Source organism: Tachyglossus aculeatus, chromosome 14 (genome assembly GCF_015852505.1).
Source record: "Tachyglossus aculeatus isolate mTacAcu1 chromosome 14, mTacAcu1.pri, whole genome shotgun sequence".
Lineage (NCBI taxonomy): Eukaryota > Metazoa > Chordata > Mammalia > Monotremata > Tachyglossidae > Tachyglossus > Tachyglossus aculeatus.
In genome coordinates, this window is record NC_052079.1 from 46,716,336 (window position 1) to 46,739,837 (window position 23,502).

General features: G+C 42.9%; 1 protein-coding gene across 3 annotated transcripts in view; it reads right to left on the reverse strand.

Annotated features, from left to right (window-relative positions):
• LARGE1 (LARGE xylosyl- and glucuronyltransferase 1) overlaps positions 1–23,502 on the reverse strand; it is a 365,768-nt gene that overhangs the window by 301,490 nt on the left and 40,776 nt on the right. The window contains exon 1 of one of the 3 annotated variants that reach the window (XM_038756578.1): positions 22,868–22,917. The exons of the other annotated variants lie outside the window; for them this stretch is intronic. The gene's annotated coding sequence lies outside the window, so the exon portion shown is untranslated. Of the gene's footprint in view, positions 1–22,867; positions 22,918–23,502 lie in introns of those variants that run through there. 3 annotated transcript variants of the gene reach the window in all.

The window sequence follows — 23,502 nt, forward strand, 5'->3', positions numbered from 1 at the left end:
TTGACAGTACTGTCTCTCCCCCTCTAGACTGTAAACTCAATATGGGCAGGGATGCCTCTACCCACTCTTTTGTACTGAACTCCCTCAAGCGCGTAGTATGGTGCTCTGCACATAGTAAGCACTCAACAAATCAATCAGTGGTACTTATTGAGTACTTACTTTGTGCAGAGCACTGTATTAAGCGCTTGGGAGAGAACTAACAATTGGTACTGATTAATTGGCTGATATCCCTCTGCAGATGGACCCCCATGGATTCCCAGACAGGGTACGAACCTGCTGAAACCTAGATGAAGAGTCCTCCTCATAATAATGAGGGTATTTAAGCATTTACTTTGTGCTAAGCACTGCGAGATACTAAATGATCAACTCTGACACAGGTCTGCCCCACAGAGGGCTCATAGTTGAAGGAGGAGGAGGGAGAACAGGTAGTCCATACCCATTTTACTGATGAAACTGAAGCACAGCAAAAGTTAAGCAATCTGTCCAGTCACACAGCGGACAAGAGCCCAAGCCCGGACTAGAACCTGGGTGTCCTGACTTCCAGCCTCAGTCTGTTTCCACCAGCCCCTGCCGTTGCCTCAAAGGGTGAGACTCATGCCCTGCTGGACTCTGGCCCATTGTTAGGTAGGGACCGTCTCTATATGTTGCCGACTTGTACTTCCCAACTGCTTAGTCCAGTGCTCTGCACACAGTAAGTGTTCAATAAATACGATTGAATGAATGAATGAATTCTTAGGGACAAAGAATTCAGCAAAAACGTGGGGCTCACTGAGTCTTCAGCTCCAGCAGGCATCCACAGTTCCTCCCCCAGTTTATTAAGCCCGCAAATGGCTTACTAGACTGTAAGATCCTTGATGGCAAGATCATGTCTACCAACTGTACTGTGCTCTCCCAACCATTTCTGAGTAATGATAATAATGACAACAACAATAATAATATTATTAATCGTGGCATTTGTTCAGCACTTACTATGGGCCAAGCACTGGATTAAGCACTGCCAAGCACTTAATAATAATGGCAATATGATATTAATTGTGATATTTGCTCAGCCCTTACTATGGTCCAAGCACTGGCCTAAGCACTGTGCTCTCCCGAGCATTTATTACGACTACTACTAATAATAATAGCAATATTTAGTGTGGTATTTGTTCAGCACTTGCTACTAAACACAAGTTAATCAAGTTGGACACTGATCCGGCATTGGGCTCTCAGTCTAAGTAGGAAAGAGAGCAGATACTGAGTCCCCTTTTCATAGATGAGGAAACTGAAGCAAGGAGAAGTAAAGTTACTTGCCCAAGGTCACACAGTACGCAAATGGCAGAGCTGGAATCAGAATCCAGGTCTTCCGACTCCCCGAACCGAGCTCCTTCCATTAGGACATACTGCTCCCCATCCAGGAAGTAAGCGCTCAATAAATAGCACTGATCAATTGCTTAACTGGGAAGGGAAAATCAATCAATCAATCAATCAATCGTATTTATTGAGCGCTTACTGTGTGCAGAGCACTGTACTAAGCGCTTGGGAAGTACAAGTTGGCAACATATAGAGACAGTCCCTACCCAACAGTGGGCAGCCAGCCCCGTCCAAACCCAAAACACCTTTCTCAGACAAGGTCCTTTAGGCAGGACGCCAGGGACCGAGGTCTGAGACTGAGGCAGTTACCCTCAGAAGCAGCATGGCTCAGTGGAAAGAGCACGGGCTTTGGAGTCAGAGGTCATGGGTTCAAATCCCGCCTCCACCACTTGTCAGCTCTGTGACGTTGGGCAAGTCACTTAAGTTCTCTGTGCCTCAGTTACCTCATCTGTAAAATGGGGATTAAGACTGTGAGCCCCATGTGGGACAACCTGATCACCTTGTAACCTCCCCAGCGCTTAGAACAGTGCTTTGCACTTAGTAAATGCCATTATTATTATTATTATTACCCCGGCACACTGACCTCAACTCAGAGAGGCAAAAAGGCCTGTCCCTAGTAGACCTTTGAGATGCCGACAAAGAGAATCAAGTTGCCATTTGCAGATTAACTAGCCCCTTAAGCACAGATCATCCTGGAATGACAGATGTCCCTCCTTATTTATTGAGAGCAAATGGGGAAAGCAGTCAAGTAGAAAACAAGTGATGAATCCGGCAGCAATAAATGCAATAATTGGCCATCCTCAAATATCCCAATCCTATTTTGGGCACATCAGGAAAAACACCTCCAGATTTTGTTCTAAATCAAATTGATTTTTAAATAAAGAACAATATCAGTTACTTCAGCAACTGCCTGAAAAGGATTTGTCCTCAGAGTATCTATTATTAAGCTCTCACAGAAGAAGTTCCTTTTTATAGCTCTCCAACATTGACCTCTCCTCTCTGTGATCAACTGCTTTCCATCCCCTAACTCAATCAAGGCAATATTTTTTTTAAAAAAACCCTCACAGAACAAAACAAAACCCCAATTCCCCTAATCAAGCCCTCTTCCTTACTTGAAGGTTAACTTTTAAGAAAAAGAACACTTTTATATTCCACTATAGGAAAGGGGGAATATAATTGAAAAGGTATCCTAATCACCTCACTGAATTTCAAAGGACGTGTAAATCAGTAAGATGCTTACTTTCATGGGTTGACAGCTAAAAGTGTTTAAATGTAACATTCAAAACTGGAGTGGTTTGATGATCAGATCAAGCTGGGTGAAAAACTCAGGAACACAATTCCCATTGACCCACAAGATTAAAAGACTATTTTTATAATCCTGTTGAACCGATTGCCAATTTTGGATTCTATGACACTCATCTCAAATCCATCTTTCCCTAGTGTTTCTGAAGGTCCTTCAATGGTACTGACTGAATGCCTAATTAGGTGATGAACAGCGTACATGGGAGTGTATAAGAGCAGCCAGAGCTTAGTACAGTGCTCTGCACATACTAAGCACTCGGTAAATATCATTGACTGACATTGATTTTCTGATCTCAATAAGCTTACAATTTAATGGGGGAGGCAGAAATATGCTATTTACAAGCAGGGACAACAAGAGAACAAATAAGAACAAAGCAGGAAGTAATGTAGACAAATCCTTTTCCACTTAGGAAGCTCCTTGTAGGGTAAGGATAGGATGGCCTAATGGAAAGTGCACAGGAGACCTGGGAATCAGAGACCCTGAGATCTCATTCTGGCTCCAAATATAATATAAGCTCCAAATAGGGGTTGTACCAGCTAATAACTGTGGAATTTGATAAGCACTCACTACGTGCCAGACACTATACTAAATGCTGGGGTAGATACAAGATCTTTGGGATGGACACAGTACCTGTCCCCCAAAGGGCTCACAATCTCAATCCCCATTTTCCAGATGAGGCACTGGAGGCCCAGAGAAGTGAAATGACTTGCCTAAGGTCACACAGCAGAAAAGTGGCGGAGCAGGGATTAGAACCCAGGTCCTTCTGACTTTCAGGACCGTACTCCATCCACTAGGCCATACTACTTCTCGACAAGCTTGTTCCTTCTCAACAAGCACAGGAAGGACCTCGGAACTGGTGTGGGACCCAAAATGCCTGAGCCCACCTAGCCACCTCGCTCTGAAAAGAGCAGTTCCAAACTAATTCCTCAATGGCAATCACCCTGAACAGAATCTTCCTAGAGATGATGATCAGATCAGATCATCATCTCTAGAGATCTCCCTAGAGATTCTGTTGGTGGAGCAGTATGGCCTAATGGAAGGAGCTCGGCTCGGGGAGTCGGAAGACCTGGATTCTGATTCCAGCTCTGTCATTTTTGTACTGTGTGACCTCGGGCAAGTAACTTCACTTGACTGAGGAAAAGACAAGTTAAATTACTTGCCCAAAGTCACACAGCAAGCAACTGGCAGAGCAGGGAATGGAACCCCAGTCGCCTGAATCCCAGGCCCGTGCTGCCACAGGCACTGTAAAATGAGGGCAGGAAGGTTTTCGTTTTGTCCTTTTGACAATTGTTAAATGATATGTGCCAAGCACAGGGGTAGATACAAGCTAATCAGGTTGGGCACAGACTCTGTCCCACCTGGGGCTCACAGTCTTAGTCCCTAATTACAAATAAGGGAACAGGCACCGATAAGTTAAGTGATTTACCCAAGGTCACACAGCAGAAAAATGGCAGAGCCGGGATTAGAACCCAGGTCCTTCTAACTCTCAGGCTCATGCTCTATCCACTAGGCCATGCTGCTTCTCTGGTGGATGCCATATCAATAAGGATGCAGTATCATCACTTGCCTTCCAGCTTTGAGACGAGAAGGGGAATGGAATGCTTGCTTTAAAAACTACAGCATCACCAGCAAAAAACACACCCACACATATCCTCCCCCCACTTCAGAGTGGCCTGCTGTCCTCCCCCTGGCCTGGAATTCATTCATTCATTCAATCGTATTTATTGAGTGCTTACTGTGTGCAGAGCACTGTACTAAGTGCTTGGGAAGTACCCCTCTGCACATAAGAGAAGCAGTGTGGCTCAGTGGAAAGAGCACGGGCTTTGGAGTCAGAGGTCATGGGTTCAAACCCCGACTCTGCCACTTGTCAGCTGTGTGACTTTGGGCAAGTCTCTTCTCTGTGCCTCAATTACCCCATCTGTAAAATGGGGATTAAGACTGTGAGCCTCTTGTGGGACAACCTGATCACCTTGTAACCTCCCCAGAGCTTAGAACAGTGCTTGGCACATAGTAAGCGCTTAATAAATGTCATTATTATTATTATTATTCGCCAAGCTAGCTCTCTTCCTCCCTTCAAAGCCCTACTGAGAGCTCACCTCTTTCAAGAGGCCTCTCCAGACGGAGCCCCCTTTTTCCTCTCCTCCTCCCCATCCCCCCGCCCAACCTCCTTCCCCTCACCACAGCACCTGTATATATATTTGTACGGATTACTCTATTTTACTTGTACATATTTACTATTCTATTTATTTTGTTAATGATGTGCATTTAGCTTTAATTCTATTTGTTCTGAAGACTTGACACCTGTCCACATGTTTTGTTTTGTGGTCTGTCCCCCCTTCTAGACTGTGAGCCCACTGTTGGGTAGGGACCGTCTCTGTATGTTGCCAATTTGTACTTCCCAAGCGCTTAGAAAAGTGCTCTGCACACAGTAAGCGCTCAATAAATACGATAGAATGAATGAGTGAATGACTTTAGACTGTGAGCCCACTGTTGGGTAGGGACTGTCTCTATATGTTGCCAACTTGTACTTCCCAAGCGCTTAGTACAGTGCTCTGCACACAATAAGCGCTCAACAAATACGATTGATGATGATGATGATGAATGAAAGGAGTCACTATGCCAAAGCTAACTTTACATAGATGTATTTCATCTACCTTTTTCCCTTGCCCCCTTTTTATCCCTGTCTGCTCGGGAAAGAAAAAGGTCAGTGAGCATGGAAGCAGGTTTGGTATTCTCAGTTGAGCACCACAATAAAAAGAAAATTGACAGGTGCAAGGAGATAAAGGGTAACTCATTTTCCCTCAGTTAACTTCAGTGGATAGGAGCTGACACGGAGTGGGGCAAGAACACAAACTTTCTTTATTGCATGTCACATAGGACTTACAGCCCTGGTCTATTTGCATTTTTAAAGGTTTTTGGGTTTTTTTTTTTTCCCACAGCACTATTCACAGAAAAGCCAGGCAGCAAATCACTGATATACAGTGCCCTCACATGGAGCTCCTGGAGGACAAAATGCCTTTTAGAGCATGTGTTTACCTCCAAGTAAGAAATAAGAACAGTGGGGAAAATTTATCCTCATATATTTGGAGAGTCACAGATTTTCTTTTAACTCAGCTTCGCCTGGTTACAGCAGGAAAGAATCCATAAAGTGATATCATTATAACTGCTACTATTATTGTATTTGTTAAGCACTTACTATGTGTCAAGCACTGTTCTAAGAAATGAGGTAGACGGAAGTGAATCAAGTCACGCACAGCTCCTGGGGCTCAAAGACTCAGTAGACGTCAGCCAGTCCCAGTTAATTGTATTTACTGCGTGCTTACTGTATGCGGAGTACTGTACTGAGCTTTTGGGAGAGCACAATAAAACAGACACATTCCCTGCCCACAGAGGGCTTGCAGTCTGGAGGGGGAGACTGACTTTAATATAAATAAATAAAATTACAGCTACGTACTTAAGTGCTGTGGGACTGGGGGAGGAAGGGAGAGGGAGGAGAAAGAACAGGTACTGAATCCCCATCCTACAGATGAGGAAACTGAGGCACAGAAAAGTTAAGTGACTTTTTTAATGGCATTTATTAAGTGCTTACTATGTGCAAAGCACTGTTCTAAGGGCTGGGGAGGTTACAAGGTGATCAGGTTGTCCCATGGGGGGGCTCACAGTCTTAATCCCCATTTTACAGATGAGGGAACTGAGGCACAGGGAAGTTAAGTGACTTGCTCAAAGTCACATAGCTGACAATTGGTGGAGCCGGGACTTGAACCCATGACCTCTACCTCCAAAGCCCGTGCTCTTTCCACTGAGCCATGCTGCTTCAGTGACTTGCCCAAGGTCATTCAGCAGGCAACTGGTCTGACTCTCAAGCCCATGTTCTTTCCACTAGGCTATCCTGCTCCTCAACATTGGTCCAATATACTAAACCGGGAGGAAGGCAAGGATTATTTTAAATCATATATCTAAAATTCTTCCCTTTCGATTGTCAGATGGCCTGGATTACTACTTAGTAAGGCTTGAAGCCTTTCACGCTTCTAAGCTCCCTGCGGGCAGGGACTGTGTTTTGTTTCACTCTCTGTTGTGATGTTCCACAATGAAGCTCACTGCCTAAAGGGAAGGGAGAATAGGTATTAAACCCCCATTTTACAGATGAGGAAACTGAAGCACAGAGAGGCAAGGTCCTAATGCAGGCAAATGGCGGGGCTGGGACTAGAACCCAGGTCTTCATGGCCAAATTCCTGTGCTCATTCCACTGGGTCACACTGCTTCTCTTCTAGGCTAACAGAACAGTTTGTGCGTGAAAAGAATTATGGGTCAGGTATCGGGCTTTTTAGTAACACCTGAAAACAGAAATAGTGAGAATCATATACCTGCAGTGGGATCATCTTTAAAGGCACTGTTTCATCCTGGATAGATCATTTGGAAAGCACATAATAAAGAAGAATAACGAAGCAGCAGAGCCTAGTGGAAGGAACACAGCCCTGGGAGTCAAATGACTAGGGTTCTAATCCCGGCTCCATCACTTGTTTGCTGTGTGATTTTGGGCAACTCACTTCACTTCTCTGTGCCTCCCTTACCTCATCTGTTAAGTGGGGATTAAGACTGTGAGTCCCATGTGGAACAGGGACTGTGTCCAACGCAATTATCTTGTATCCACCTCAGCGATTAGTTCTTGGCACTTAAAATACGCTTAACAAATACCATGAAAAAATAAAAATAAAATAGAAGTGACTCTCCCTGCCCAAAAGGAGCTCACTCTAATGAGAGGGAGAACCATTATAATAAAGGGAAAGCTACCGATAGTCCAAAAAACCTTCACAGGACAACAGATCTAACCAACCGCCTTTTGGAAAAATGAATTTAGCTTTCTTTTCCTTTCCTTTCCAGGCCTGGCCTCTGGAGGCATGCTATTAGGCGATGAGGCGGCGAACTGCAGAAGCTAGAAGGGACTTGGAAAATCCATTAACTGGAAAAACTCCCTTTGATGATCAAGAATAGACTGTCTAAGCAAGAGCCTCCTCCTTGAAAGATGGCACGGCATAACTAATAAATTATTATAGGGAACTTTGCAAATATAGTGCTACATAAAATCTTAATCAACTTCAACAGGAATCCAAAACTCCAATGGCTTGAAAAGTGATGGCCTTAGAGAACATCCCCTCTGGGGCTCTATTCTGGTTTCTATCACTAACTCATGCCCGGCCGAGGTAATTCATTTAACTCAGCACTCTGCAGAGTGAGGAGACTACCACTTACCTCCCTCTGTGAGGGCTGTTCAGAGGATGGATTGCCATTTCAAATCCACGGTTGAACAGAGCCACTCAAGATCAAAGCATTACGATTTCCCAATTCCAAAAGACGTAGGTCCCTTCCTCTTTAGTTAAGTTAAATGTATTTTAGCTTTTTTTAATATTCTCCACTCAGCCAAGATACATAAAACGGCAGAGGACGTATTTTAGTTCCACTAATCTTCCTTCATATTAAAAAAATCCAATCCCTGACTCATTTGGGTGGATCATGTCTCTCACTGGGTTGTAGCTGATGAATTGCTCAAAAGAGAATACTGTACCCCTGAAGTGTAGGGTGCTACAGTAGAGCAAATATGGTGATACTCTAAATCACCAATTCAGACACGTCCCCTGCCAAAAGACTTCATGCTCCTCCTAGGTCCTTATGACTTCCAAGCCCGTGCTCTGACCACTAAGCCACACTGCTTCTCCCACATCTCTCACACCCACCTATGATGAACACTTCAAATCATCTTCCCCCATCTGAAGGGCACGTTTGGATTTATCTGCTAGATAAATCTGCTAGACTGTGAGCCCGTGTTGGGTAGGGACCATCTCTATATGTTGCCAACTTGTACTTCCCAAGAGCTTAGTACAGTGCTCTGCACACAATAAGCACTCAATAAATACAACTGAATGAATGAATTTATCCTAAGTTTAATCATTTCCTAACTGCAAAGGGCCTAATTCTTTCTCCTCATGGTGCCCTATCCCTCAATTTGATCAAGTGACAACTACCTGAAGTAAACAATCTCTCTTCAAGACGGAGTGTGGTGTAATGTAATGTGGTGTAGTGTAATGTGGTGTGGTCCCCTCCTTCCTCTTTCCCTCCTCCCCCTCCCCATCCCCCTGGCATTACCTCCTTCCCTCCACACAGCACCTGTATATATGTTTGTACATATTTATTACTCTATTTTATTTGTACATATTTATTCTATTTGGTTTATATGTTTTGTTTTGTTGTCTGTCTCCCCCTTCTAGACTGTGAGCTCGCTGCTGGGTAGGGACCGTCTCTATATGTTGCCAACTTGTACTTTCCAAGCGCTTAGTACAGTGCTCTGCACACAGTAAGCGCTCAATAAATACGATTGAATGAATGAATGAATAACGTATAGAGCATGTGCTTGGGAGTCACAGGACCTGGGTTCCAAACCCGAATCAATCACACATCTGCTGTGTGACCTTGGGCAAGTCACTTCACTTCTCTGTGCCTCAGTTACCTCATCTGTAAATGGAGACTGAGACCGTAAACTCCATGTGGGACATGGATTGTGTCCAACCTGATTAGCTTGTGTCTAACCCAGTGCTTAGTACAGTGCCTGGCACATAGTATGTGCTTAATGCATACCATTAAAAATTAAAATATAATCACTAATGGCAAATACTGACACCCACCAGAGTGGATTTTTTTTAAGGTCTTTGCTAAGTGCTTTCTCTGTGCCAAGCACCATACTAAGCACTGGGATAGCTACAAACTAATCAGGTTGGACACAGTCCATGTCCCAAAAAGGGCTCACAATATTAATCCCCATTTTACAGATGAGGAAACAAGCACAGAGAAGTGAAGCAACTTGCCCAAGGTCACACGGCAGACAAGTGGCAGAGCCGGGATTAGAACCTAGGTCCTTCCGACTCCCAATTCCTTTCTTATCCCAATTAGCATGCTCTTTCCACCTTTTATTCCTGGAAAAGCTTACTGATTTTCCCGGCTGGCATGGTTCATTGTTCATTTTCCATCCCTGCTAACCCGATCTATTCTCTGGGTCTTTTCTATGCTCTGTTCTTGTTTGGTTCTAAGTGTGGGCATAAGTCATAAACACAACTAAAAATAGCACCATAGGCTTTCATAGATATTCAATAGCTTCTGTAGGAAATTTTTTTCAACTCCTAAGTCGAAAAAGATTTTTCAGCTTTGGCTGTAAACAACTGGGGATATCAGTAAAAATCAACTTGAGTTTTCATATCCATTTTTGAAAGCACTGTGTGTCACAGAAGTCAAGCAGACTGGATTTTCTTGACCAATCTGACTGAAAGTGATGCCTGGGGCAAAAAAAAAAGAGAAAAAAGAAAGAAAAAAAGGACTTTCCACAAATACTTTGGCTAGGGAAAGGGAAACAGTGTTGGTTTTCCCAACTATAAAATACGCAAGCATTCATCAAATTTGGGCAGTAAGGATAAAGCTGTAGCCTAAGAGGCTACTGTTTTTTTAAAAAAAAATATTATTATTATTATCACTATTACAGCATTTGTTCAGTGCTTACTATGTGCCATGCACTGTTCAAAGTGCTGGGGTAGATATAAGGTAATCAGGTTGTCCCACGTGGGGCTCACAGTTTTAATCCCCATTTTCCAGATGAGGAACCTGAGGCACAGAGAGGTTAAGTGACTTGCCCAAGGTCACACAGCAGACAAGTGGCAGAGACAGGATTAGAACCCAAATCCTCTGACTTTTAATCAAGAGTCCCTGTTAGCAGAGAGTGATGAGAAGAGGGTATTCAGAAAAACACAACTGCTTCCCATCTACAAGCATTTTTTGCTGATGGTAAAGTAATGATGTGGTAAAAAGGAAAACCTTCTGGTTTTTCAATGAAAATCAAAATGGCCCTTTGTTTGGCTAAAATTTCTTTAGGTCACCAGGTATTTCTAAAACCAGACATCTGAGCCCACAGGACTGTCACACCATACTGGAAAACAGTGAAACAACTAGCACTGGATTTTAAATGAATTTTAGTCAACGGGAAAGAAAAGATAACAATCATGGTTTCCTTCTGTGCCTACTTTCCCCTGGAAAAAAAAAATTAACATTCACTCACTGTTCAGAGTTGTATTTGCCAATTGGGGGAAAATCTTCAATTTGCTTAAAATCCACCCGTGCTAGAGGGTAAACAAGGTTCCTCTTGATTGGACTTGAGCCTCCAAAGACCCCTTTCTTGTTCTCTGTATATGCATATAGACACAAACTCAATATGTATAAGATGTTATATATACATATGTATATGATATTTATATATATATATAAAACATATCTTACCATTACATATATAGATACATAGGGATCTTATCGCCATTATATACATACAAACTCACCATATACATATATATATGAGCCCATTGTTGGGTAGGGACTGTCTCTATATGTTGCCAACTTGTACTTCCCAAGCGCTTAGTACAGTGCTCTGCACACAGTAAGCGCTCAATAAATACGACTGAATGAATGAATATATATACAAACACACTTCAACAATTGAGCAGACGATGGTCAACAGGCCTCTTTCTATCAAAACTTCAATTGCAGGTCCTAATTCAAGGCAAAACTGGCATGAAATATGTTGACAAACATAGGCAAACTCTGACTCAAAGTGCATCAAAAAACAGCAACACCTTAATCAGCCACTAAATTCATCTGGTGAATCTAAGGGTAATCCAAATATTAGTTTTAAAGCAGGGTCATTCTAACAAGAAATAAACAAAAATCCAGACCCACTCACCTTGTTTTTTTAGAAACAAGTTCCCAGTCCCATGAACAAGGGCTGTTGACCCCACAGGAAATCTGTTTCACCCTCCCAAAAGTCTGACTCTCCAAGCAGAGCCCAGGAAAATCCGGTCGTAACCGCTCACAATCCAGGCTTCCCAAAATGACTTTGACTTTGGGTTTCGGGTTATTATTACTACTCTGTCCACATCATGCTTTTTGGATCAGGCCTGAGTATTTCTTTTTTTAACCTACTGGAATGAACAACACACGACGTAAGCATCTCTGGATTAGCCCAGCTCATTCCTGTTCTAATGATGCACACTGTTAGTATTTCTTTATAGAGTACTTTGTAAGTGGCTGCTTTTGATTTAATTCCCCGAATCCCTCTTTAAGACCCTGTTGCAAAAAGGCAGGCTCTGGGGTAGGTGACTTGTACTTACTCAGAGCCCAGAACTCAAAAGAAACTCAAAGGAAGTCCAAAACAGAGAACCATTAGCAGATTATTAATGAACCCACATTTCTTCTTTATTAACAGCAATGCAAGACCCTCCCAACTTTAACATGAGAATACCATTGCTTCTGATTTTCACTATATTCTCTCTGGAGGGTTACCGTTACTCTTGTAAAGATCAAAATGGCCTTGCTTCTTGGCTTCGGTTCTTCCTTGAAGTTGGATATTAAGAAGAAACTGTGCTTTACCCATAAGTCCCAAGGCCAGGATCATTATTAGATACAAGTATTATCCTGAAGTCGGACATGAGCTCAGGACACCAAAGCAATACTTTTTCATACTTTTTCTCTGGTTTTGATCCAAGTCTTCTCGGATTTTATTTCATGACAAAGTTGTGATATTGAACTCTGACATCTTAAGTCAACAGCTCACTAGGCTTATCATGGCAATGACACTCAAACCAAACCAGACCCCAAGATACTGTCACGCAGCCTATGAAGATGTCGTACCAATACCATTTTGCAGGTGTCCACCCGATTGCACCCAAGCCCTGGAGGATTCCTCCATCATTTCCCATAGATGGCAAGCTCCTTGTGGGCAGGGATCATGTCTACAAACTCGACCGTGCTGTACTTTCCCAAGCACTTAGCACATTACTCTGCACACAGTAAGCAGAGTACTCTATTTATTTATTTTACTTGTACATATCTATTCTATTCTATTTTATTTTGTAGTATGTTTCGTTTTGTCTCCCCCTTTTAGACTGTGAGCCCACTGTTGGGTAGGGACTGTCTCTATATGTTGCCAGTTTGTACTTCCCAAGCACTTAGTACAGTGCTCTGCACACAGTAAGCGCTCAATAAATACGATTGATGATGATGATGATGATGAGTAAGCGCTGAATGAATTGACTGATTGGCATCCTGATCCCCCCCCACAACTGCTCCAGAGCCATTTGCCACTCCCTCTGACGACAGCCCCCACTTCGGGGCTGAGAGACATGACGGCTGGAAGCCAAAGAGGGAGTCTGGATGCTAAAATAAACTCCAGACATGAAGACGTCCTGCCCAAATTTTGTATCACTTGTATTGCAATGGTTGGTTTGTATCAACAAGACAAATGGAAATCAGTCTGACATAAAACCAGTCAACTGGACAACCCTCCTCATGTCCAACAGACAATTACTCTCCCCCCATTCAAAGTCTTATTGAAGGCACATCTCCTCCAAGAGGCCTTCCCCAACTAAGCCCTCATTTCCTCTTCTCCCACCCCGTTCTGCATTACCCTGACTTGGTCCCTTTATTCATCCCCACTCCAAGCCACACAGCACTTATGTAAATATCTGTAATTTTTTTATTCATATTAATGTCCGTCTCCCCCTCTAGACTGTACGCTCATTGTGGGTAGGGAATGTGTCTGTTTATTGTAACGCTGTACTCTCCCAAGCATTTAGTACAGTGCTTTGCACACAGTGAGCACTCACTAAATACAAAGTGAATGAATGACATCTCACCCATAGGTGGAAGGGAGGCCTTATTCCCAAAATGGACCAACTGTTCCATGGTTTTGGTTTCATTCAAAAGGCAGGAGAATTTCTCCACCGCCAGAACCCGGGGCCAAGCACCCTATTGTGGTCACCACTTGCACGGTTACAGCTGTCAGCCACCAATCTAGACTGGAGATTCAAGGGGCAGGGCTGAAAGCAGCGCAGACCGGGACTCAATAGTGCCTGGAATATATCAGTCTTGTGCTTCATCTGAAATTTGATCAGTTCCCAAAAAAGCATTTCAGGTTGGAAGAGGCCTGTCAATGACCCTCAGACCTTCTTTCCATTTAGGCTGCATGAAACTAAGTGTTTCCAGTGAATAGCAAGAGGCCGCAATCTAAGAGGCAAATGACTCCAGTCACTGAAACAGGGCCACTAACATTTAATTTATCACTCGGCAGCACAGAGGTTTTAACCTTGCATGTGTAATGAATTTTCACACTTATTTTTAATTGAAAACTCCCCTTTCTGAAAGCTACAAGAGTCTGGCAGCAGAGGAAAGTGGGATCCTCCAAATGAGAGTCCTGAAAAAGATTTCCATATTACCTATTCCCTAAGCTCTCAGTCGGCAGAGGAGAAAATCCTCCCCTTGATTCTTTGTTTATGGATATGAGCAAAGAAAGATGAGAAACAACTTTGTTTAGCCCCTTCCCAAAATTGTGGATGGAAACAGAATCAATAGATGGTATCTGTTAACTATTCACTATGTGGAGAGCACTGTACTACACACTGTTTATTCTATACAACACACTTTATGCTCCCTTTATTCATCTTCCCTCCCAGCCCCACAGCACTTATGTACATATCTGTGATTTATTTATTTCTATTAACATTTGTCTCCCCCACAGACTGTAAGCTCATTGTGTGCAGGGAATGTATTTGTTATATTGTACTCCCCCAAGCACTTAGTACAGTACTCTGCACACAGTAAGCACTCAATAAATACGATTAGCACAATAAAGTTGGCAGACATGATCCCTCCCCACAAGGAGCTTACAATTAGTGGGGGAAATAAACATTAAATTACAGGTAAAGGATAGAACAGAGTTTATGGATATACTCTGTGGGGTATATATATCCAAGGAACTGTTTTGCTTCTTGAAATAAAGGCAGGGCTTTATATAATCAAATCTAGCACCTCTACACACCAGGCTTATGTGTTACCGGGCCACAAAGAGGGATGAGAAATGTGTGGTCTTTAGCTCTGAGTAAGAACATTCTGATGCTGTGGGGTGGATATCCAAGTGCTTAAGGGGGATGGATTCAAACACACAGGCAACCCAGAAGGGAGGGAGAATAGGTTGGGAAGATGAGATCATCATCATCATCATCAATTGTATTTATTGAGCACTTACTGTGTGCAGAGCACTGTACTAAGCTCTTGGGAAGCACAAATTGGCAACATATAGAGACAGTCCCTACCCAACAGTGGGCTCACAGTCTAAAATGCTAGCAGGGAGGCTTCTTGGAAGAGATATGATTTCATTAGGACTGTGAAGATGGAGAGGGTGGTGGTCTGTCTACCAGACATCAAGGGCGAGGGATTTCCAGGAAGGAGGGAGGGCATGAGCATGGAGTTTTGGGCAGGAGATGAAATTGTGACACATTGAATAGGTTGGTTTTAGAGTAGCAAATTGGGCTGCCTGGGTTGTTGTGGGAGAGGAGTGAAGGAGTCAGAGGTGTTGTGGGATTTAATTCATTAACCTTCTGCAAGAAGCCAAGCAGACTTGTATCTTCTGACCTGGTGAGCAATCTGAGTAAATTGCCTCCTCTGCACAAAAAACCCAAAGAGTCCCTTCGTCACCTTTCATGATGAATGCTCCGACTAACAGTTTAAAAGAAAATGTTCAGCTATGGAAGCCTGTTGGTCACACCCGTTAACGCAATGAGTCTATGCTTAGAAGGAAAATCAGACTGTGAGCACATAACTCTGGCCCTAAACTTACCTTCCCATCACCAAGAAATGCTCACCTGATCAAGAAGCAGCATGGCCTAGTGGGAAGTGCAGGGGCCTGGGAGTTGGAGGACTTGGGTTCTAATCCCAGCTCTGCCACTTGTCTGCTGTGTGACCTTGGGCAACTCATTTCACTTCTCTGTGCCTCGTGGACACATGGACTGTGGCCACTCTGATTATCTTGAGAAGCAGCGTGGCTCAGTGGAAAGAGCCTGGGCTTTGGAGTCAGAGGTCATGGGTTCAAATCCCAGCTCCACCACTTGTCAGCTGGGTGACTTTGGGAAAGTCACTTCACTTCTCTGTGCCTCAGTTCCCTCAACTGTAAAATGGGGATGAAGACTGGGAGCCCCCCGCGGGACAACCTGATCCCCTTGTAACCTCCCCAGTGCTTAGAACAGTGCTTAGCACATAGTAAGCGCTTAATAAATGCCATTATTATTATTATTACCCCATTGCTTAGAACAGTGCCTGGTACATAGTAAGTGCTTAATACCATAAAAAAACATAAAAAAGGAAAATTTTCAGTGCCCCACATAGTGAAGTAAGCCTCGTGTTTCTGAACTGTGGGTAGTGTGGGTCTTGACCCCTCTTACCTCACTTCACTACTCTCCGGCTACATTCCAGCTGGTACCCTTTGCTCCGCTAATGATAACCTCTTCACTCTACCTCCATCTCGTCTGTCTCGCCACCAATCTCTGGCCTGGAACACGCTCCCTCTTAATATCCGAAAATTATTCTCCCCTCCTTCAAAGCTTTATTGAAGGCCCATCTCCTCCAAGAGGCCTTCCCTGACTCAACCTCTTTTCCCCTTTTCCCACTCCCTTCTGCATCACTCTGACTTGCTCCCTTTGCTCATACCCCCTCCCAGCCCCGCAGCACTTACATACATACCTGTACTTTATTTATTAGCATTAATGTCTGGCTCCCCTCTCTAAACCGTAAGCTCGTTGTGGGCAGGGAATGTGTCTGGTTATTGTTAGATTGTACTCTCCCAAGTGCTCAGTACAGTGCTTTGCATGCAGTAAGCCCTTAATAAATAAATAAATGAATGAATGCCCCAAGGGGGAGATTTAGGAAGAGGGAACAGACAGAGGCTTTGTAAGCAACTTCAGCATTCCTAGGATTTGGGAATTTTTTCTATGCTGCAAGATGACAAAGGTGACAGGATTGCCAGAGCATCTGTTTTCCAAATACTGCACTGGGAATTAGAACTAAAACAGATTTGGAACCTGGAGACGCTAATGCTCACAAAGCAAGAGAAGCATCAGAATGTTCTTACTATGTGCTAAAGACCACATGTCTCATCCCTTTGTGGCCCTGTTGCACATATGCCTGGTGTGTAGAAGTGCTAGATTTGATGATATAAAGCACTGTCTTTATTTCAAGAAGCAAAACAATTCCTTTCATCTGTGTTTACACCAACCTAAACTCTGCTTTCAGCTTTAATTGGTCACTGGCCTTTCATTTAGGCTGTTTGATGTCCCCCATTTGAACCTCTGGGAAGATTTCTTGACATCTTCATTTCAGAGTGGTTCCCTTCCCCTGCTCATGAAGTAGGCAATGAGATGGACTCTCTTCCTGCCACCACCCCCACCAAAATAAATATGTATTTTCCTTTGACATCTCCCGTTCAAACTGACATCTTCCCGTGTCAGAAAAAGGGAAAGCAAGAAAAAAGTACAGCTGTCTGCTGATGCTGCATTTCTATTTTCTATTTACATAGATGGAGATCTTTTCCCTGTGAATAAGGTTTGTAATTTTTGCCCATTTCTTTTTTTTTTTAAACCAAGATACTGTGGAGATCATTGGTTCAAAATACAGCACTACTGACAGAGCTCCATATGGAGACCCAACCTTCCAGATGCTGTGTGTGCACTTGGTTTCTACCTCATCAAGGCGACCACCCTTTGGGGAAACAGACACATACAAACACACATACACAAGGCTCTACACAGTTTACTGGCCGGGCTTAACTCGTGAAGTAGTTTGAGCATGCTATGGACACAGGTTCACAACAGGATTCTACATGTTAAATTTTGGTTTCCACCTCCTGATCTTGTAATGAACAGGTAGAAAATTCAAATTAAAGGCAAGTATCTGTGTGGGTGGATGATTTTTCCCCTTTTGAGAAGGTTTTTTGAGAATTTTTTTTTAAATCACCATTACTGTTCACGGATATGACAAGAAGTTTTGCAACATGAAATAAGATGTTAACATAAATGACCACAAGTGGGAGAGGGTCAGGTTTAATCTTGGGATATGAGGGTTTTAAAAGAGCAGTAATTATGTTTATGCACATATACTTGCAAAGCTCTTTAAATATAAAGAGGAAACTACTGAAGGGTTTTTTTTGCTCTATACTTCCCAACATCAATCAGCAGGGCCTATTTACAGTGGCAAGGCTTGATTGGAACCGATACGCAGCTGTAACAAAAACACTTTTCCACTGGTTATTGGCGATTCGTCTCACTACCCGCCATTTAGTAGATCAGAACTGTTCTCCATTTTAAGAGGCTAGGGACCATACTCAATGCATATAATGCTAGCTTATTGGGAAGGCTCAGGAAATACTGAATAAAAGCCTTTTGAGTTCAGTTGTCTTAACCAGAGTCATATGCTCACGTGGCAGGAGCAGTGGCAGAAAAAGTACCCAGGTGTCTCACGTCAAACCTGTTCTACTGGGGCTCTCAAGGAGGAAAAGTCAATAGGCCAAAGGTGAAATATTTTGCAGGCATAAAAACTGTCTTGGAGATGGGACACAAAAATGCCAACGCTATACTATTTCAAAGACAGAATAATAAGACTGCTTTCAATTAAAAGACACTGCAGTGTTGTACTCTCCCAAGCACTTAGCACAGTGCTCTGCAAATAGTGTCAAAATAAGATTACTTTTAATTAAAAGACACTGCAGTGTTGTACTCTCCCAAGCACTTAGCACAGTGCTCTGCAAATAGTAAGTGTCCAATAAATAAGATTGATTGACTCAGTAAAGATGGTCAGTACCACTCTGCTCCTCAGCCTCCACACAACAGAATCACTCAGCTCATTTATCTATCTCTGTTGATTTACAATTCACAGAATGCCAGAAAGCTGCAAGAGTGTAAGCTCCATTATAGGCAGGAAATGTGTTTACCAATTTTGTTATATCCCAAGTGCTTAGTACAGTGCTCAGAGCAGAGTGAGCACTCAGTAAATACCATTCAGTGACTGAAATGACCAAGCAATTCCTGGCCAGGGATGGGAAAGAGAATCCCAACAAATCTACATTTCTCATAATAGAATGGGGCAGTGCCAAATAAAAATATTGAAAATGTTTATCTGTTCATAAAAAAGCAATAAGAGAGGAACAATAATCTGACTAGGAACTTTTCAAGAACCAGGGACGATGGTGGTGAGAGAGAGTGGAGGGAAAGGGCAGTCATGGACACAGTCAAAAAAGCAGAGGCAGTCATGGCCACGAGAGCAGTATGGCCTAATGGATAGAGCACAGTCCTGGGAGTCAGACAGACCTGGGTTCTGAGCCCGCTCTGCCACATGTCTGCTGTGTGACCTTGGGCAAGTCACTTCACTTCTCTGTGCCTCAGTTACCTCATCTGTAAAATGGAGATTAAGACTGTGAGCCCCATGTGGGACATGGGCTGTGTCCAATCTGATTAACTTGTATTGACCCCATCACTTAATAGGGTGTCTGGCACAAAGTAAGTGCTTAAAGAATACTATAAGTAAAAAAGAGGAGGCACGTCATTATTGTGGAGGGAAAAAAAAGGGAGGGCTGGAGCTGATGATGTTAGGCGAATAACTGAAAAGTGACTGAAGAGGTCTTACTAATAATAAATTAGAGCGATGCAGGGGGTCAAAGGGGAAAAAAAGTCATCAATCTGATCAATTATCAATTTTTTTTGGACACTAGCTCAGTTATTGCCAGGTGGTGTGGTTGTGGGAATCAAAAAGGATTCTCTGACTAACCTCAATATGATCTTCAAAATGGTTGGAAGCACAAAAGTAAGATTAATGGATCCAAAAACAATTCTTCAGTATTGGAATAAATGAGTCAACAGGGAGAAATGTGAGCCAGAATGGGAAAAAAGTAGAAACAAAAACAAAATAAATATCAGTTAGCTCCGAAAATAGCTAAGAAGAATTATTCAGTACAAAAGCCACGCCTAAAGAACATTAATTTTAACTAAGTGCAAATATTTACTCACCTTGCATGGAATGACATGCAAAAATGAATGGATACATGCTTACACCAATTGACAGCCTACTCAAAAACCTCAAAGAAAATTTCATCAGGACATACATGATTTTTCTCCTATTCTAAGTATTTGGGAGGTCCCCGAAAGCCGTAACAATCAAGTATAGTACAGAGAAAACTTTAAAAAATTAGCCTCAATAAATATCTGCTCATTTATTCATGAATCAATAGGCATGACTAGTAAATCCGAAAGTATCAGATCTTGGCTCAAGCAAAACGTTTGGTTCAAAAGGTTCATGGCAGCACATGTAGTCATTACAAGTTATTTTATTAAAATGCTGCACAAGCCAGAAGAGAGGCCTAATCTTATGGCCTTAGGGAACAGCTTTCTTTGGCCAAAAGATAACTATACTTTATTTCCAGAAAAACCTGAAATGATAATGTATTTTTCTGCCATCTACAAACTAATGGCATCAATTTTGGCAAAGGAAATTTACTCGCATTGTGAGAAAAAGAATGTCACAACCGAAAAGCAGAAAGGATGACACAAATTATCACAGAGGTAAAGAAAAGAGCATTATAGACACTCTTAGAGTTGATCAGGCTATTAAGAAAATGGCAAAATCTGAGTATGAGTTGTATTGATTACAAAAATACCTATGACTCAGTCCTTGGTATCTAATAGAGACTCTGAAGGTTTATAAGATCGATCCTCTGACTTTAATTTTTGCAGCAGGCATTGAGCAAATGGAATGCCACATCGCATCTTTCAAAAGATTTAGGCCTGTCAAATCGAGGTTCTATGTACAAAAAGAGGAGAATGGTTTAGTTTGTTATAGTCTCCTCTTGGGTTGAATCCTCTAAACAACCAGCTAAATTCCATCCATTATGGCTTTAGTCTTCGTCAGGAGGATCAGCTTCCCATATTGTGCGCTCACCGACAGGAGCTCAAACCAATAAGAGTTGACAGAACGTGTCTACTCCTTTGAAGTGGATGGGCCGGCTAAACCACAAGGGAGGTTGCAGAGGAAAGCAAGATGAAAGGCGATGCAGATGGAAAGGAGAGGAAAGAAATGTGAGCCACATGGAGGCTGAACAGGGGAAGAGACCGCACGCAGGGAGGTCAGCGAGGACGCTGATGCAGTAATCAGACGGGACTATGTCAGAAGGCAGTTTGGGGGGATTCCAGAAACGTTGTGGAGGAAGAACCACATACGGCATACGGTGACGGACTGAAAATGGAAGGGGTTGAAAGAGAGAAAGAAATGGAGGATGATGACAGGCTAGAGAGACGGGTAGTAAGGTAATGCCGTCAACCGTGATGGGAGAGGATTTGGGAGGGAGAGTGAAGAGTTCCGTTTTGGACGTGTTGAGTTTGAGACAGAATATCCCACTGTTTATTGTTGCATTGTACTTTCCCAAGGGCTTAGTACAGTGCTCTGCCCACAGTGAGTGCTCAATAACTACGATCGAATGAACATCCGGTGTGGAGGAGCACATGTCTGGGTGTCAGATGATGAGGATTCTAATCTCAGCTCTGCTGCTTACCTGTTGTGTGACCAACCTTGGGCAAGCCAGTGAGTCCACTGTATTTATTGAGTGCTTACTGAGTGCAGATTACTGTGCTAAGCGCTTGAGAGTACAATATAACAGACACATTCCCTGCCAACAGCGAGCTTAGTGTCTAGACAGGCAGACTGTCTCTATATGTTGCCAATGTGTACTTCCCAAGCGCTTAGTACAGTGCTCTGCACATAGTAAGCACTCAATAAATACGATTGATGATGATTAATATAAACTAGAGATTTGTATGCAATTGTCGTGGGGCTGGAGGGGGCGATGAATAAAAGGTCAGGGCAACATAGAAGGCAGTGACTTGCCCTAGGTCATACAACAGATAAGTGGCAGAGAAAGCATTAGAACCCAGGTCCTCTGACATCCAGGCCTGCGCTCTTTCCAGTAAGCCCCACTATTTCACTTAGGTACATTTTCTTCTACTCTATTTGTAACTTATTTTAATGTCTCCCTCACTGGACTGCAAACTACTTGAGGGCAGGAATCTTGTTTGGCAACTCTTATATTCTTCCAACTGCTAAGTCCTACCAGAAAGTGTTCAATAAATATCATATAAACATCACTAAAGGATGTGTACTGGGTTCACAAAACCTGCCGACCCTAAGATTAGACATTCTGCAATTCTGTTGTTCATTAACAGGATCAGATCTTAACAGTACTCCTGTTAACCTGTGAAGAACTACTTCAAGAATATATGCAGAGAAGATGTTTTGTTTTGTTGTCTGTCTCCCCCTTCTAGACTGTGAGCCCGTTGTTGGGTAGGGACCGTCTCTATATGTTGACGACTTGTACTTCCCAAGTGTTTAGTACAGTGCCCTGCACACATTAAGCGCTCAATAAATATGATTAAATGAATGAATAAAAAAAAATCTGCAGAGAAGAGTTGAAGCAAATGCAAAAACTGAAGAACACGTGTAGCAAAGTAAAATCCCCCAACTCAGGGGCTGGGCTGATCGTTATACACTAGTTAAACAACCTTGGGGTCCAGGGAATTTGTTATTTGCCAGCTCAGATCCAGAAGGTAATATACTTAGGAATCCCAGTAACATAACCAAGAGAGGTTTATCTCAGTCATCAATCAGTATAATGCTCCTGGTTAGTGTCTGTGCCGCTATGTGTGAAAACCAGATTCATTTGAGAAATAAAATGAACAATAACCACCTATTAATTTCCTTTCTGAAATAATTATAATTTAATAAGTTTCATTATAGTAATGAATTATTAAATTATTACTAGGTTAGCTACAAGACGCCACACTGAGCTCTTCCTAGGTCTCTTAGCTCATCCGTCTCCTCCCGGGCCTGCCTCATTCTATCCTTCGGTACTTCTCTCATTCCCACTCTTCCCAATTTAGGGCTCTTCTTCCCCTCAACTTACCTCCTCTCACCTGCTTTTATTCTGTCTCTGCCCTAGAGGCATGGGGGCACCCATAATAATGATAATAACAGCATTTGTTAAATGCTTACTACGTGCCAAGCACTATACGAAGCGCTGGAGTGGATACAAGCAAATTGAGTAGGGCGCAGTCCCTGTCCCACATTGGGCTCACAGTCTCAATTCCCATTTTACAGATGTGGTAAAAGAAGCACAGAGAAGTGAAGTGACTTGCCCAAGGTCACACAGCAGACACGTGAAGGAGCTGGGCTTAGAACCCACGATTCCCAGACCTGTCCTCTTGGATATCCACTAAGCCATATTCTTATGGATATATATGTATTTTCCTCCCTTCCTACCTGATGTCAAAGTTGAGGTACAGAAAGCAGTAGCAAGATGAGACGTTTATCAACTGTGTGAGAAATGGGCCCAGGAATCAGAAGATCTTGAGTTCTAATCCCAGCTCCATCTCTTGTCTGCTGTATGACCTTGAGCAAGTCATTTAACTTCTCTGTGCCTCAGTTACTTCATCTGAAAAATGAAGATTAAGACTGTGAGGCCCATGTGGGACATGAACTGTGTCCAAACTAATTAGCTTGTATCTACTCCAGTGCTTAGGACAGTGCCTAACATATAGTAAGCGCTTAAATACCATAATTACTTTTACTGAGCACTTATTGGATGCAGGACACTGTACTAAGCACTTGGGAGAGGACAATAAAACAGAGACACGCTCCCTGCCCCCAAGGATTTTACAGTCTAGAGGGGGAGATGGGAGTTAATATAAATAAATTCTGGATATGGTTGTAAGTGCCGTGGGGCTGAGGGTGGGGTGAATAAGGAGGACAGGAGAGGGAGTAGGAGAGATGTGGACTTAGTCGGAGAAGGCCTCTAATGCTACTTGTTGAACGCCCACTAGATGCCAGGTGCCATACTGAGTAACAGGAGGAGACAAGCTTCTACTCATCCAGGAGCAATCAAGGCAGGTCCCCAT